The following is a 15385-nucleotide window of genomic DNA, read 5'->3' on the forward strand; positions in this document are numbered from 1 at the left end:
GCAACCCCAGCTCCAGCTGGAGTCAAGCAGCAGCCACATGAGGCCCATTGCAGTGAGGCTGCCCCAGCTGAAATACACCTCTTGCGGCTGCTGTTTGACACCAATGGGAGCTGGGGCCATCGGCGGGGAACCAGACCGTGGTACTAAAAATAGCACAGTGGGTGGCCCTGGCTCCAGTTGGAGTCAAGAGGCAGCCACGTGAGGCGTGCTCTTGGACCCACCCTGCGCCCTCCACAGCAGTACAAAGAGCAAGTGGCTGCCTGAGGAGGAGATGACGCAGCTGGATGGGTCCATGCGCGGCAGAGGCATCCAGCAAGGAAAGGGAGGGAGGAGGCTGTGTGGTGGTGGGGCGGGGACTGGCACAGCACTGGAGCTCAGAGAATGCTCCGGGCTCCAGCTTCCGACCCAACCCGTAAACTGCGCACCACTGGAAACAGCCCTGGCTACGTGCCTACGCGCTTGGGGCGGGAGAGAGCATTGGTGCTGTGCCATGCTAGCATCTGCGAGGCTGTCCCAGCTGGGAAGGGAAACGGAGGTGCCATTTCTAGCCAGGTCCGGTGGGTTTTTTCTGGAATATTTCCCTACTTGATGGGGCACCAGGACAGTGCATTTAAATTCAGGACTGTCATGGAAAATTTGGGACATGATCAGTGTAGTTATTCGGGGCAGCTCAGAAAGAAATAGGCTGAGAGCCTGGCTGTGAGACAAAGCACTTTGTGTGGCTTTATTCCATGGGGCAGGCAATAGAAGGCCTGAGCTTGGGATAAGCACATATCAAAGGAGAGAATGAACTGGGCAAACTGAATCCACAGCTTGCCTGTTGGCCTTGCAGGAGCGGTAGGCACCAAAACAACTACAAATAAGGTTCTACTATTACCTTTCTATTTCTAGCCTACCTTTCTATTTCCTTGTCTAGTTCTGTTTCCCCTCCAGAGCTTCCTCTCTTCTCCTGGCTCCTCCACCCTTCTCAGGCTGTTGCTGGAATCTCTAGCAGGACAGGACCCCAGGCTTTAGCCTTCACATGGATTTCTTCTTTGCCCCTGGCCAGTTTCCACTCTCTGCAAAGAGTGACTGCAAAGCTCTTTCTGCCCAGCCCCTCTCCCAGCTGGGCTTATGCTGCAGTTGGGCTTTGAGAGGCCCTGGCTTCCCTCCAGGTGCCTGTAAAGTGAATTGGCTCCTCCTGGCCCCACATTAATTCCTGGATAGTATATGTGGGGTGGACAGCTGGTCACACAGACACTGTTATGAAGGGGACACCACCGGTGTGGATTAGAGGAGCTGCCCTATTTCCTCCTTCTGAAAGGCTGACAGATCCTGGACAGCTGCTGTTGGAATTGAACCTGGGATCTCTGAAGCTTAGTGCACGGGTTCCCAAACTGGGGGGCGTGTCCCCCTGGGGGGGGTGAAATTCCAGAGGGGGCGCGAGGTGACCCAGCTTCTCTTCCCCTGCCCTAAGTTTTGCTGCTATTTTTATTTTTCGGCCCTGGTCAGTTCCCCCCCCCTTTTTTTTTTTTTTTTGCTCAAATTTGCTGCTATGCGGGAGAGGGGTTTCTCAAAAAATCAGAAAGGGGGATGCCTAAAAGTTTGATAACCACTGTTATAGTGCATATGTGAAAAGCCAGCTGGCTAGTAGCTAAGGCTGTAGAGTGTGCAGGAGGAAGGGAAATAATTTTTGTGGGAGGGCACTCCATGAATATTGGGAAGTCTTCAAGTTCTGACTGTGGGCCCCTGGAAGGGGAGGGTCTCAGGCAGAAGGGGCACACCTGCGGGCTAGAGCGAGCTCTGTGTCTGTGTGGATGTGACACAGAGACTGACACAGATTATGTATGACTGTGTAGCATACATGTGTACAGTGTGTGTGTACAGTGACTGCATGTGTGTGCACAAGGGAGAGAGACAATGTGTGTGGCACAGAGACTATGTTTGTGGTGGAGGGTACAGAAACTCTGTTTCTGGGGGGCATAGAATTTATGTGAGAGAGAGAGAGAAAGGGAGAGCTGGCAGTTGGAGAAAGCTTAGAAACAATGCACTGCCTCTTTAATAAGCCCTCATCTGAGTCATGATTCCTACCTCAGACTGGAGCAGCTCTCTTGTGTTCCCCTCCCCTTGCTCCTAGAGATGTGGTGCAGGGATAGAGGGACACCCTGACACATTCCTGTGAGCTGGTACGGGAACACACCAACTCCGAGTGAGAGCAAGACGGGAAGGTAGAATGATACATGGCAATGAATTGCTCAAACCAGCAGGTAGAAGGTCATGGGTAGTTGATTAACCACATCAGAAGTGCAACACATAACTTGTTAGTATCAATGTGTACAAGAGAAATCTAGACAGTCAGTTTCTAGGAAACCAACCTATTGCGACTATCCCCTCAAGCCAGCCAGACTAAAGACCAAGCTTCACAGAGTGGTAGTCAAGCCACAGAAGGAAAGGGGGTCACTTTTGCACAAGCAGAGAAAGTGAAATAGCACCTTCATAGAGTGGTAGTCAAGCCACAAAGGGAAAGGAGCCCCAGAGCCTGTCCGCAAGCAATGGCAAAAGGTCCCACTGAGATTTGAATTTAGATTGCAGGATTCAGAGTCCTGAGTTCTAACCATTACACCATAGGACCTGCTGAGGGCTGATATCTTGTGGCTGGCACACTTGTACTCTGCCTTTATTACTTAAACTCCCAGGACTCCCTCTCTTTTCCCTTGCTTTCTTAGTACCTGGCCCCACAGCACTTCCCACCAATCAGAGACTGCATTTTCCAGGCCCATTCCTGTGGATGCTTCCTAAGCCCTCTCCAGGAGTCAGGAGAAAGGGAATTTTCTTTCTGGGAAATTGCCCTACATTCTGGCCATTGGTGTGTTGCTCTGGAGACTGCCAGGATTCATTGGGCTTCTGGTGCACAAGGGCAAATTTAAAAAAGGGGGGAAGGGCCAGACAGTAGCTTGAACACTGGCCCTGAAGATTAGGAGCATAAGGCACTGCAAATTCACTTAGTTAAGCTCCTTTTAGGTGCTTCAAAAATGTGCTCCCTTCCACCACAAGAGCAAGCAGGCGGGCAAAGACGAGTAGAAAGCAATGCACGAAGCCTGCTGTTTTCTCTTCACAGCCCTATGCCCAACCTACACCTCCCACCAGCTCCCTTAGGCGTGGGTGAAGGGCTGGCTTGACCCACCCCTTCCCTGCCCACTGGACCCTGCCCTCTCCTCTTCAGCATGGCTGCTGCCCAAAGTTAGTACCTCCCCACCTGTGCCATGCTGGTGCACAGCCCCAGTGACTTCTCACCCCTAGAGCAGACAGGCAGCCCCAGTTCGCCCTGCAAATCTCCTGAGCAGTCTGCATACTTTGGAGTGCAGCCCACTGAAGCTCCCAAGGAGAGGGAGACCCACTGTCCCTTGGACCAACGCCCTATCTGTGCTCTGCCCTGATGCCCTGTCTGCGCTCCACCTCTTTCCTGAAGGACACCCCCTGCCCCACGCTCACATCTCTCCAGCAAGCGGGTGGAGAGGCACTAGTGGTGGGCATGATGTGTAAAAGGGAAGTCAAATCCCCCGGAGCCATTGACTCCCCTATGAGGGGCATGTACAATATACATACATTGCTAATGCTTAGATATATTTGCTATTTGTATAGGAGTAAGACATGACAAAGGTCAAGGCCTGTCACAAGTAATAACTTATAATAAGGAGACGAGGGGAGGTGAAACCAGTCTTTTGTTAAGTAGAGATATGGATAGATTCCACATCCTTTAAACTTGTGACCGGCTCAAGCAGGAAAGGAAAAAGGGAAGTATGGCTCGCCCATTGTTCAGCAAAAGTGAATGAATGTAACACAGCTGTAACCGCAAAGTCAGCAAGTGGGCACTGTATTTAACCTCATTTGGAAAATTAACCTGACCTATAGGAATGCTAAACGTCAAAAATGAAGTAACCTATCATGTTAAGGCACCTAAACCAGGAAGGATGTTAACCCTATAAGAACCCCTGCCTATGAGATGTTGGTCGTCGGCTCTGCTTTGAACATTGAGTTCCTTAGCCGTACCTTGGTTGCAACCAATAAACTTGAGTTGGACCCAGCCTGAAAGTGTGACTCTCTTCTTGGGGTAAATCAGACTAGCCTCCAAGGGGACGAAACCAGCAATTTATGCAACAAATTGGCACCCCAGATGGGACCTCCCTTGGACTACTCCGGAGTCGGATGACAAGATTCGCCGTAGGTGACCGTGAAGTGCGCACCGGACTGTTTGTGTCCGTCACGGCACCGAAAGCGTGAGTCGGGACATCCGGAAAGTTAAAGGAGTCTCTATTGAATGAGTCACACGAGGCTGTCAGGTCCGAAGAAAAGAGGAAGGCGCCGGGGTATAGACGGAGTGAGTATACCTATTCCTGTGTTCTTGCAGATATTGATCTGTAAGTTTGCACTCAGCATATAGGTCTGAGTATTTGTTTGTCCCCCGGGGGCGTTGCGTTCAGCACATAGGTCTGAACATTGGAAAGAACACAATATTGTGGAATTGGGTCGCACCCAAATGGTAGAAACCTCTGTAAGCCCCAGAAGGAACACCATGAACCCGTGGGTTGCGTGGGGAAGTTATGAGGAGTTAGGAAAACTCCAGTGGATTGCTTTTGTTTTTAGTAGGAGTACTCTTGTTCTTTGTTTTAATGATTTGTTGGAAACCTAAATTGTGAAACCACAGGTTTGTGTGTAAGCATGACTGTCGCTGACCAGGTCTGAGACTTAAGCTGACTCCAGCCGCCCCAAGAATCCTGCAAGGGGAAACCCGATGACCAGGATTTCTTGATTGCAAGGGGGGTCAGCCGAACCTCGTGACCCAGCGAGTCTCTAAGCCCCCTGTTTGTCTATATTTGTTACTGTTTGATAGGCCCGTCTTAAGTGTCACGGCTCCATAAGGGCACACCGGTGTCTCTAGTGAGACAGCCAAGCGCTGGACCCTCTGGGTTCGGATGCTAAAAGCTGGTGTGGTGTCATTCCATCGACACACGGAGCCGCGATAAAAGCTTGTTGACTGTGTATGTGTGTGCGCGCGCAATATATATAAATAGATAGATATGGGTTCGGGAAGTTCCCGGATAGAAAACTCCACAACCCCATTGGGATGCATGTTACAGAATTTTAGTAATTTTAAAAGTGACTATAGAGTAAAAATGGCAAAAGATGAGTTAATTAAATTTTGTCAACTTGAGTGGCCTACTTTTGGTGTCGGATGGCCAGATACGGGCTCCTTTGATGTAAACCTGGTATCCCTAACACATAGCGTTGTGACGCGGGACGGACAGTGGGATCACTTCCCATATATTGATTGTTGGTTATTCCACGTCCAGGATCGACCAAAATGGATATTAAAATGTAGTATGGGTGTGTGTAAGGTCATGGCTGCAAAGGCAAAGACCTTGGGAGGTAAAAGCCCTGGAATACTGGCTCCCTCTAGTGATGAGGAATTTGAGCCCTATGGAAAGAAGAGGAAACCCCCTTCTTCTTCAGGAGGGTCTAGCCCTATTAGAGAGAATGAGAATTGTTCCTCTCCTGCCACTTCAGGAGGAAACAGTAACTCTGAAATCATAAGTGAACTTACATCTGAAAAGTTACCCCCCCCTTATCAGACTCCTGCTGGTCCTGCATTCACTTCAGCCCCCCCTGCAGAGGCTGAAGTGAGGGGGGCTGAGCCAACAGGGTGGACTACTCCATTCGGGCAAAAAAAGTACTTCTTGCGAAAAGGCCCATCAGATCCGGGATCATCATACCATCAGTACCCCCTTAGAGAAGTAATAGAGGAGGGAAGATAAGAGAGCGCAGAAGCAGATGGCAGTGCTGGCTGCAGCACTCTCCAGCAATCAGAGGCCGGACCATAAGGGGCCCCCTCAGGAAGGATCCCATGGTAAAAATAAGGGTGGGTGGCAGGGACTATGAGGCTCTGGTGGATACTGGAGCCACGTTCTCTATGATCCCCATAAAACCCCCTTCAGCTAAAGAAAGTGGAAAGCATGTGACGATAGAAGGAATTGAGAGAAGAAGAAGCAGGCTACCCGTATGTAGACCCCTCCTCACGAAGATTAGAAAAAATTATGCTAGAGCATGCCTTTGTTGTTTCATCTGCATGCCCAGTTGCCCTGCTAGAGCGAGATATGCTAATTAAGCTTCAAGCTAAAATTTTCTTCCGTAGTGATCAGAATGTAGTGCAGCTGCCTGTGAAACAGGGCTCAAATTACCAGATGGCCCTCTGTGCAGCTGAGATGCTGTTAGAGACAAAAGGGACTGAAGTCTTAGAAGGAGTCAATCCATGTGTATGGGCAGATGAGACCCCTGCCCGAGCAAAGTTTGTGACTCCAGTAAGAATTCCTCTCATTGAAGGAGAAGGCTCTGTGGGTGTAAAGCCATATCCGCTGAGAGAGAAAAAAGAGCCACCTGGATAGGCTTAAAGCCATTAATCGAACAATTCAAAAGATATGGCTAGGTAGTAGAAAGTTCCTCTCCCTTCAACACCCCTATTTTAGGGATGCCAAAACCGGATAGCGTCTCTTATAGACTCGTGCAAGACTTACGGGCAATAAATAAGAAAGTTCTTGTAGACCATCCTATGGTCCCCAACCCACACACACTATCTTAACACAAATTCCAGCAGACACAACAGTGTTTACGGTATTAGACTTGAAAGATGCTTTCTTTTCTATACCTTTACACAAAGATAGTTGGAAATTATTTGCTTTTGAATGGGAAGACCCGGACACCCATCACAAAACCCAGCTGTTGTGGACTGTGTTGCCCCAGGGTTTTGTGTCATCCCCCCATATTTTTGGGACGACATTGCAAAAAGACTTAGAAGACTGGAGGGGGCAGCACCCTGAGGTAGCTCTCCTCCAGTATATTGATGATTTGTTGATTACCAGTCCTGATATGCAAAAGGGAAAAAGGGCAACGGAGCCCCTGTTGAATGCCCTAGGGAAGAAGGGATATAAAGTTTCACAAGAGAAGGCCCAAATATGCACCTTCCTAAGCTATGAGATTGAAAAGGGAATGCGGGCTTTGAGCAAGGATCGAATCCAAGCAACTTCAGGAAATTCTCAAGCCCTTCTTAGCAAATAGATAATGACAGCCTCTACGGCTAGAAACGCAGGCAACCCAAAGATGTTTCACAACATATGAGTGGGGGCCATCCAGAGGAAAAAACATAACAGTTAAAACCTTTCCCTCACACGCCGTTATAATTGGCTTGAGGGCGTGGGGGAAGGTAACTTAAAAGCCACCCAAATGTCAACCAGTAGAAATTGAATGTGAAGATGTAATCACTAAAAACTAAATCTGCCCTAACAAGGAGACACATTCTGCAACATAAATCTCCTTACAGAACATGAGCAAGTGATTCACCCCAGAGCCAGCAGCATAACTCAACTGCTGCAGCCTGGATGTTATGAAAATCATATACTGAAAAGAATTAGGAAGTGTGGGGGCTAACTAGAAAGCCCACTCTCCTTACCAAATTAATGCTAGACAAATCTGTGTAATTAAGAAAAGTCATTTAGCAGGATCAAGACAGATCATAAGAGGAAAAAAGGGCCCGGTCTGAAATACGAGAGGGAAACAGAACCATGCCACTGTTGGGGAGGGCTAGCAACTCTAAGGTAATTCAAGGGAGTGGAAGGTCACGAGTACCGATGAAGCGCTCTTGTTCTCAGAAAGTTGCAGCTCACTCGCATATGAAAATGGTAAGGAACTAGCTGTAACCCGTTCCCCTAACAGATCTTAGGCAGTATTTTAAGTTATAATAGGCCACCCCGGTGGGGGGGGAGAAATGTTTTCTTGTCTTTCAGATAATCAGAAAGCGCTGGTGCCAGTTGAAGAAAAACAACAACAAAATGCCATGGTTCTGTGTCATGACATAATGAGTTTGTGTTCTGTCCAAGTTTGTCTTGTGTGTCTTAATTGTAATACGTATTGCAAATGTTGTGAATAGAAAATTGTTTAGGCTAGGAGAATGTTAACAATGTCTCCACAGGTGAACAAAAAGAACTGGAAGGAAGCAAGGAGTACATCACGTGAACAGAAGGATGGGAGACAGGACTAGCTCCTTCCCACCAGACTAGTTTTGCTTTAATGGCCATTGCTAACTTGCCCTCATTTGGATATCATCAACCAGGACTTTAAGGACAAAATAGAGCCTCCCAATTGTGCATCATGCCCTGAACAGGCCCCTGTTCCAGAACCAGGACAACTGTCACTGATCCTTACCTTGATGATGTTCCACACTGGTACAGACCAGCTGTGTGCTAGACTGGTTAATCAAATTGGCAAATGCCTGATTAGGCAATGACAAGGCTTAGCAGATACCATCGCAGATTGGTTTGAGCCTGGTAACCCTATCAGCAACACTTATGTCATAACCCAGAAATTGTATGAGAATCCAGACTTGTAAATGCAGTAATATCCAGTGCCCGTAAAGGCCTACACACCAGCCAAGCTAATCAATTGATCCTAAATAGTTTGAAGGATCTGTCCAGCTCTGTAGACCTAACCTGATGTTTGGACCAAAAGCTAATTGGATTGGAAGTAAAATAAAGAAATTAGAAGGCCAGTATTGAAGAATAAGGTAAGCTCTAGCCACTACCACTCAGTTCTTAAGGTGGTGAGTCCCCAATCTCCCCTGTGCCTACCCATGGGAGTAGGGAAAGAGAGAATCCATGAGGACCCAAAGGCCCACCTGGACAGGGCATAGTACAACCATTTGTTTTTGGTCCCTCTGAGGATTCCTCACTCAGATCAGATCAGAATGGTAACCTCCCTGCTTGTACCAAAGCAAGGGCATATAGATAGAATAGAAGGCATTGCTTATTCTGAAGGTGTGGGAGCCTCCCTATACCCAGGGATTGTTGCACCCACTTTGATAAGGAAATTTTATGTACCTGCCCATTTAACATCATGACGAATCTGCCTAGGCTTGATGTGGTTGTCATAGAAAAACAAATGAACATTGAGCTGGTCCAAATGAACGGTACCTACTGGTGTTTGACTACCCAGACAGATCACTCCATCCTGCCCCTCTGTATATCCTCTGTGTGCATAACGGTCCCTCATCAAGCAGCCTAACCGTCAATAGAATGTGGATATATCGCACTTTGGTAGTGGAGATAACCTCACATGAGATGCTGAGTGGCACGGCGGAAGTAAGCACCAAGAGGAGGGTTTACTGGCCCTGCAGGCAAAGATCAAGAAGTTGGTGGCCAATGCCCAAAGATATATCGGGGCTGGCCGTCTGAGGTACACACAGATAGGGAAACACCGTGGGCCATGCCAAACACCTATCTCTGCAGCACTCAACCAGGCAGTAGAGGTCAAACCTATAATCATGGGCAGTGCCAGTAAGGCGACGAAATATCTTGGGGATGGATTTGAATAGTGTTTGCCAAATTATGTAGAGAGTTTTGATTTTAACATTTATAATAATGATAGTGCTGTACCAGCACTTCCAGAGTAAATTAAAATCCCTTAAATTGTTGTATTTAACCTAGTAGATTAAGAAGAACCCCAAAGTCAAGAGAAAAGAACTATAGGAGTAAACTGAGGCAGTCCATGGTATCTTGCTAAGGACTGACAAACTCAAATCATTAAGTCAGCCTGAGAAGCGTATGCTACAGCAATAACTGCGACCCTGGTTCCCCTGGCAACCACATGCCAAAAAGGCCTCACTTTGATAAGGCCGGTATCAAGCAACCGCGTGGGATTGTTTTTACGGTTTGCTTTATTCCTAGGAAATAACCTTGGTTCCAAAAGAGCTAGCTGGCTTTTGGCTCAGAGAATAAAGACTCTTATGTCCATCAGCGCTGTGAAGTGCCAAGAACTGACTGTTGGCCAATGCTTCCCATTGCAAAATGATCCTACCCCGACTGCTGATAAGCCTCTCTCTTCTGGTCCTGCTTTCCCACCTGTTGGACACCAGAAGAATCGAAATATTACAGGGTGATGTGCTAGTAACCTCTCCCCTGCATGATGCTGAACCACGACTGTTTCAAAGAAAAAGAGGAAAACTCTTGTTGTGCTATGTTGGTACACATTCCTGTTTAGTTTTGTTTTGTTGTGATTATATTATGCTTAATGCCCTGTTTTATACCTTGTATAATTGCCTCTATACGTCGCACTGTATTGACTACTGTCAACCATGAAATGCTTGTACATTACCAAAGATTAGCTAAAGAAGAAACTGATGAGGTATAAGAAAGAGAAAGCCTCTTGAGGGGGGAATTGATGTGTAAAAGGGAAGTCAAATCCCCCGGAGCCATTGATTCCCCTATGAGGGGCACGTACAATATACATACATTGCTAATGCTTAGATATATTTGCTATTTGTATAGGAGTAAGACATGACAAAGGTCAAGGCCTGTCACAAGTAATAACTTATAATAAGGAGACGAGGGGAGGTGAAACCAGTCTTCTGTTAAGTAGAGATATGGATAGATTCCACATCCTTTAAACTTGTGACCGGCTCAAGCAGGAAAGGAAAAAGGGAAGTATGGCTCGCCCATTGTTCAGCAAAAGTGAATGAATGTAACACAGCTGTAACCGCAAAGTCAGCAAGTGGGCACTGTATTTAACCTCATTTGGAAAATTAACCTGACCTATAGGAATGCTAAACGTCAAAAATGAAGTAACCTATCATGTTAAGGCACCTAAACCAGGAAGGATGTTAACCCTATAAGAACCCCTGCCTATGAGATGTTGGTCGTCGGCTCTGCTTTGAACATTGAGTTCCTTAGCCGTACCTTGGTTGCAACCAATAAACTTGAGTTGGACCCAGCCTGAAAGTGTGACTCTCTTCTTGGGGTAAATCAGACTAGCCTCCAAGGGGACGAAACCAGCAATTTATGCAACAGGCACAAGGGAGGCTCAGGGGAAGAGGTAAAGTGAAGAGGAGAGGGGGAAAGAGGCTGAGTGGGAGGGGCCTCAGCATGGAGCAGGTGCAGGAGGGTGAACAATACATGTGGATTTGGAGGGAAGAGGCAGAGCAAGGGTGGGGTGGAGCAAGAGGCAGAACCACAGTCCAGGTACCAGTGTCCTCTACTTGTACAGAGCATTTGGTACTCAAGACCTGTGTCCAAAAATACAGGAGTCTCATGCTGCCTATACTCTGGCTCTGCACTAACCAAGCAAAGCCAGCTGCCAGTGAGGTGTAATGGTGAGAGGGATGTGCTGTGTTACAGGGACTTTTTTCAGACCTTCCCAATGCAAAGTGGGACACTGAAGCACTGGATTTTGCTTACAGTTTCATTTGTTTGCCTGCCTCTTCCCAAGCTCAGAGACTACTGCTTTGCCTCCCAATTTGATGCTAAAGCCCCCACCAGACCTGGGACACCTTCTCCCCCATGACAAACTCTAAAGCTAATCTACACTAAGGCTACATCTACACTGCAGCCCTATTTCAGGATACTGGAGGTATCTTAACAGCAAGCCCATTATTTTAAAATATAATGGGCGCGCTATCCTGACATCCCTGTAAACCTCATTCCATGAGGAGTAAGGAACATTTTGGAATAGTGGATTATTTCAAAAGTTGGTGCTGTGTAGACAGCAACAAATTACGAAATAAGCTATTTCCAAATTGACTTGAAATACACTACGTAATTTGTGTAGCTCAAATTGTGTCGTTTATTTCAAGCTATGGGTGCAATGTAGATGCATCCTTAGAATGTGACAGTATCATCACACTTCAGAACAGAGACACACAGCAGTGGGGGAGGTGTGATTCTGTCACTACAGTTAATCCATCCTCCACAGGAGGTGGTAGTGAGGTAACAGAAAACTTCTACTGACCTAGTGCTGTGTACACCAAGGCTCTGGGGCTCAACTGGGAGGTCTGGGTGCTAGGAGCATCTAGGTGTAGGGAGCAAGGCTCAGCAGGGTTGATGTTCAATAGGGGGGTCTCTGTGTGGGGTTCAGGGTGGGGGGTGATGCACAGCAGAGATGTACTCTGAGAACTCTTGTGCAAGAACACGTCCACACTGCCATGTGCTTTTGCACAAGATATCCATGGCAGTGTGGATGCTCTCTTGCGCAAGAAATCCCTGTTGCCTGTCTACACTGCCTTCTTGTGGAAGAGCTCTTGCAGAAGAGGGTTTATTCCTTGTGGGGAGAGGAATAACTCTTGCACAAGAAGCCCTGTTTTCTGACGCTATACTGTACATTTACTTGTGCAAAAACGCATGTGCAATGTAGACGCTCTGCAAGTTTTTGCGCAAGAACACGTGTTCTTGCGCAAAAAGCCTGAAGTGTAGCCATATAGCCAATATTTTAGAGCATGTTGGAAATTCCCATTTTCCATGGAAAGTGCTGCTCATCTTTCCCCTTCTATTTTCTCTCTATAACTGTAGGTCACGTTGCATCTTTTAGTTCCCTAGGGATTATACAGATGTAACAGATTTTTTTTTTACTTTGTGCTTAGAAATTATTTTTTTTTACAAAACAAAACCAGAAATAATTAAAAAATCAGAAGAGGACAATAATACCCATTCAAATAAAAGTGCCCAAACAGACTAGTACCATTTTTTCAGGAGAAAACTCAATCAGGAGGATTTTGTTTTCAAGGTCAAACTTCTCCAAGAGAAGCAGAGAGAACAGGTTTGACTTGCTCCCTTCAGAGCAGCTTGGCTGCTTCAGCCAACACACTCTAGTTGTGTTTCAGTGTCAAAGGATGACTGAGGACTAGGACATTTTAATAGTTTGGGGGATGTCCTAGAGTGTTTGGGGGAGATTAAGAGGCTGTAACTTTTTGAGATAAAAAATAAGAGATATGGAAGTTAGAAAATATGTCTAGATATGGAGTAAATAGAGCTATTTTATTTAAAACTAGGGGTGTGAGTCCTCAGGTAGGTTTTTGTTTGCAGAAAGCAACAGGGGTTGGACTGTCATTGTATCAAAGAGGTGAAGACTAAACACATACAAGGAAGATAGAATTTGAACCCACACAGCCAGCACACTAGACCAACACTGCATAGCCTTAGCCTCTCAGACACTTCAGCTGAGCCAGGAAGTAAAGGGCAGGAGAAGAAATCTAGGGCTGGCAAAAGTAGGGCCACTGAAGCTATGTCTACACTCGTGGCTTCTTGTACGAGAAATATGCAAATGAGGCTAAGCGTGGAATATTGCCAAGCCTCATTTGCATACCGAATGAGCTGCCATTTTTGCATAAGAGGCTCTTGTGCCAGAAGGAGCTGTCTAATCTGCTCCTTCTTGCACAAGAAAAACCCTCTTGCGCAATGCCGCTACGCTGATTATTTTCAGGAATAACAGCATTGCGCAAGAGGGTTTTTCTTGCGCAGGAAGGGGCAGTGTAGACAGCTCCTTCTGGCACAAGAGCCTCTTCTGCAAAAATGGCGGCTCATTAGGTATGTAAATGAGGCACAGCGATATTCCATGCTTTGCCTCATTTGCATATTTCTCACACAAGAAGCCGCGAGTGTAGACATAGCCTAAGGAGTCTTTAATTAATAAGCATAAGCAGGGTGTGAATGAGCTTCAGAAAACTTTGTGGGTTGTTTTTGGGTGTGTGGGATCAGTCTAGTCAATTTCCTTTTCTTGGCATTTCTGGGGTTCCATTTAGAAAAGGCTGAAGCTGGGAGCAAAATTCTGCCTTGCTGGAAAATCCAACACCAGATCTTTAGCTCAGACCACAGCTGGGTAACCAACCATGCTAAGAGGGCACAGTCAGGATTGCAGTGCTCTCAGACCAGCCTAGAGCATGCAGAGCCTCGAGCAGGGGGTGAGGGAACTGGCATGAATGAGGAAGCAGCCTTTTCCACTCTTGGGAGAGGCTGGTAACATTGACCCTCAGCAGCAAACCAATCAGTTCCACTCACCACTGAGAAAGGAGCTTAGTTTTAAGGATAGCACTTGGTGTTTCTCCTTTCACCCCTGTTGGGGTGGGCAGAGGTCTCAATGGTGTTTTTAAAAACTGAATTTAGGAAACCAACTTTGATAACAAGCTTAGATTTAGTTTAAATATGTTAACTGTTTAAAAAACAGGAATGAGTGACAGGATATGATTCCCTGTTCTGTTTATTCATTGTGACACGCCTGGCATTGGCCATTGTCAGAAGACAGGATATGGGGTAGCCAGACCTTTGGCCTGACCCAATAGGTCATTCTTATGTTCTTCTAAATCTAGTTGCTGCACTTATTGATGTTACTTTATCCTGTTGTGACAGACTGCTGGCTAAGCCAGAGCTCTGCCACTACAGCCTGGCTGAAAAGGCTAATTACAGCCAGCTGAGCAACCCCAGGCCTAAAGGGCTAAAGAAGCCGCTGTGGGCCTCATTAGCCAGAGGGCTATAAAAGGCAGCCAGTAGGGAAGTGAAAGAGGAGGAGTCAGGATGTGGCAGAGTGTGTAGTAGTGCAAACCAGGAGAGGCTGATTGAATTTGCTGTGAACAAAAGCTCTGTAAATAGAAGGTGGTGGGAAATTGGCACTGACATGGGTAACTGTACCAGAAAGGGTCTCTGGTTGATTTGGGATCCAAGAAGGGGTCTCAAGGCAAGGGGCCTGGGCAAGGACCTTGCCACACTATATTTTACCTGCCATAGAAAGGAAGGTCTTTTAATTAGAAGGGAGTCAAGATCTGTCGCTGTTCAGAATCAACATGCACAGAAGTGTGTTGCTTCATTTCTCATATGCCTGTTTCCTTTCATTTCTTTCTGTTAAAAGTAAACTATTTTGGGAACAACATGACTATAACCCCTCCACTGTCATGTGCTGTGGTCCCAAGATATTAGACAGACAAAGGTGCGGGAGGTAATATTTGTTATTAACTAACTTGTATTGGTGAGAGGTGAGTTTTTCCACTTTGTATATAGCTGTGTCACGCTGGGGCTGTGTCTAGACTAGCCAGTTTTTCCGGAAAATCAGCTGCTTTTCCGAAAAAACTTGCCAGCTGTCTACACTGGCCGCTTGAATTTCCGCAAAAGCACTGACGATCTCATGTAAGATTGTCAGTGTTCTTGCAGAAATACTATGCTGCTCCCGTTCGGGCAAAAGTCCTTTTGTGCAAACTTTTGCACAAAAGGGCCAGTGTAGACAGCCCTGATTTGTTTTCCGCAAAAAAGCCCCAATCGCGAAAATGGTGATCGGGGCTTTTTTGCGGAAAAGCGCGTCTAGATTGGCATGGACACTTTTCCGCAAAAAGTGCTTTTGCAGAAAAGCGTCCGTGCCAATCTAGATGCTCTGTTCTAAAAATGCTTTTAACGGAAAACTTTTCCGTTAAAAGCATTTCCGGAAAATCATGCCAGTCTAGACGTAGCCGCTGTGTTAAGTTTCACAAACCTGAAGGAAAAACTCTGTGTAAGCTCAAAAGCTTATATCAAATAAACTTTTCTTGGTTAGCCACTACTTCCTATATTAA

The 15385-nt window shown here is 46.6% G+C and overlaps 1 protein-coding gene across 5 annotated transcripts in view; it reads right to left on the minus strand.

Moving 5' to 3' along the window:
* LOC102463552 (uncharacterized) overlaps nucleotides 1–15385 on the minus strand; it is a 587148-nt gene that overhangs the window by 451611 nt on the left and 120152 nt on the right. The window lies entirely within an intron of this gene.

This window comes from Pelodiscus sinensis, chromosome 22 (genome assembly GCF_052426305.1).
Source record: "Pelodiscus sinensis isolate ZL-2025 chromosome 22, ASM5242630v1, whole genome shotgun sequence".
NCBI lineage: Eukaryota > Metazoa > Chordata > Testudines > Trionychidae > Pelodiscus > Pelodiscus sinensis.